We start from the raw sequence: 2,012 nt of genomic DNA, 5'->3' as shown, positions 1-2,012 counted from the left end.
CTGGTCCTCAGCTCAGGTCTGGTTCCTGGTCCTCAGCTCAGGTCTGGCTCCTGGTCCTCAGCTCAGGTCTGGTTCCTGCAGCTACGAGCAGTCCTGCAGTGTTTTGGCGTCGGCGCCATCGCGCTCAGTCAGAACCGTTCCCTCCGAGCATCAGAACTCTTCAGGGCTTCGTCTTTAATTTCAACGGAGCCGAAACATTTTGTGTCCACGTCACAAAAGAAGTAACTCACTGCTCATTACACAAACCCCTTCACAGCTCCTTCTGCTGATGTTTGCCTCACCAGAACCTCTGAGCGGACCTCTGCACCAGAACCTCTGAGCGGACCTCTGCAGAGAGCTGCTGGCTGGTTTATAAAGTGCTTGATGTGTTCGGGCTCAGAGAGAATTGGACCCGTGGCTCCATGTGATAAAACCGCGCAGGTCCAACTGCTTCATGCAGCAGAACCAACAGGAACCTCAGGACTGACGCGTCCTAACACTTCCTGTCATTTAAATAGACGAGACTGAACCGACTGCAGGTTCTGTTTGAACATCCTGTTTGTTCCGGGCAGAACCTGGACCTGGATCTGGTTCTCTGAAGGACTGAAGTTTCAGGCCGATAAACCAGACCATCAAACTGAGTCCCTGACCTGCTTGTCCAGCCCGGTACTGGTCTTAGATGAGATCTTTGTTGGGTTCTAAAATCTAAGCTGAAGTTCTACTGAATTATTATTGATCAAACAAAACTGGATCCAGACCCTGCAGAACCTCCTTCAGAACCAGAACCCTCAGTGGTTCTCTGTAGGACTTCATCAGTCTCTCTTCTGGTTCTGGAGGAGTTCTGGTCCACTCTTCTTTACAACGTTGAGGGTTCTGCTCAGTTCTCTGAAGGTCCACCACAGTCAGTCAGGTTCAGGTTCTGGACTTTGACTGGACCGCTGGTTCTGCTCTTTCTGACCCGTTCTGTTGTAGATCAGCTGCTGTGTTCTGGGTCATGGTTTTGTTGGACCCAGTTTGGTCCAAGCTTCAGCTGTTGGACTCCAGAACCCTTCAAGAGGAGTTCTGGTCCACTCAGTGACTGTAGGAGCCCGGACCATGGGCCGAGATGGGGTAGAGGCGGGGCAGCCGACCCGGGACCCAAAAGTCCCAGGTTCGATCCCGGTCACTGCACATCTCGTGGTGTCTCTGAGCAGGACACCCAATCCCCAAGTGCTCCCCGGGCGCCCTCAGTAGCTGCCCACTGCTCCACCTGGGGGTGGACGGGTTCAATGCAGAGAGACGTCATCACTGTATGTTCCCAGACACATTATTACTAGTATCAGCCTCCACCTCCGTGCTGACAGCTGGAGGAGCTGTTTGCTGCAGTGCATGCTGGGTAAACATCTGTCCTCCGCTCTGGTTCTGGTCCAGAATTCTTCTGGTTGGTTCAGATGAAAGTCGAGTTGTCTTTAGAGAAGAGGCTGTGACCTTTGACCTGCTGACTGAGGCCTGTAGAGTCACTGCACGGTCTGACCTTCAGGGTGAAGCTGCTCTCTGAAAGCTTCTCCTCGTGTGGATCATGTTTCTGTAGATCGATGGACAACAGGTCCTCCAAGTCCAGAAGAGAACTGCAGCTTGCAGCAGAACTTTGCTCTGACTTCTGTCTCAGAAGTTTTTAACTCAACAGGAAGTTGAATGTGTGACTTCCTGTCCAGCGCGCGTGCTGTTTGCTGGTGCACTGATTCAGACGTTGTGTAATACGTGTTGTTTGTGCGTTGACACTGAGTCACTGTCGACTCTCGCAGGCGAAGTTCAGCTGAGTGTCGGGGGGCGTGCGGAGCTCCAGTCAGCAGGATTCTGGCAGAACTTTGTGCTTTTCTGCGTTCTGATGGAGAATTTGTGCTGAGAGAGAGAAGGGTGTCACATTTGGTGAGCTGGAGTGAAAAGTGAGTCCAAGCTCCGTAAACAAGATGGCGGCGCGGCGAGGTCGGTTTGTGTTACTGTCAGAGTGCAGCGGAGCGCACGACTCCAGGCCCAACGTCTCCGCTTTGTTT

Source organism: Nematolebias whitei, chromosome 11, assembly GCF_014905685.2.
Source record: "Nematolebias whitei isolate Nwh7 chromosome 11, NemWhi1, whole genome shotgun sequence".
NCBI lineage: Eukaryota > Metazoa > Chordata > Actinopteri > Cyprinodontiformes > Rivulidae > Nematolebias > Nematolebias whitei.
This window is presented reverse-complemented; position numbering follows the sequence as displayed.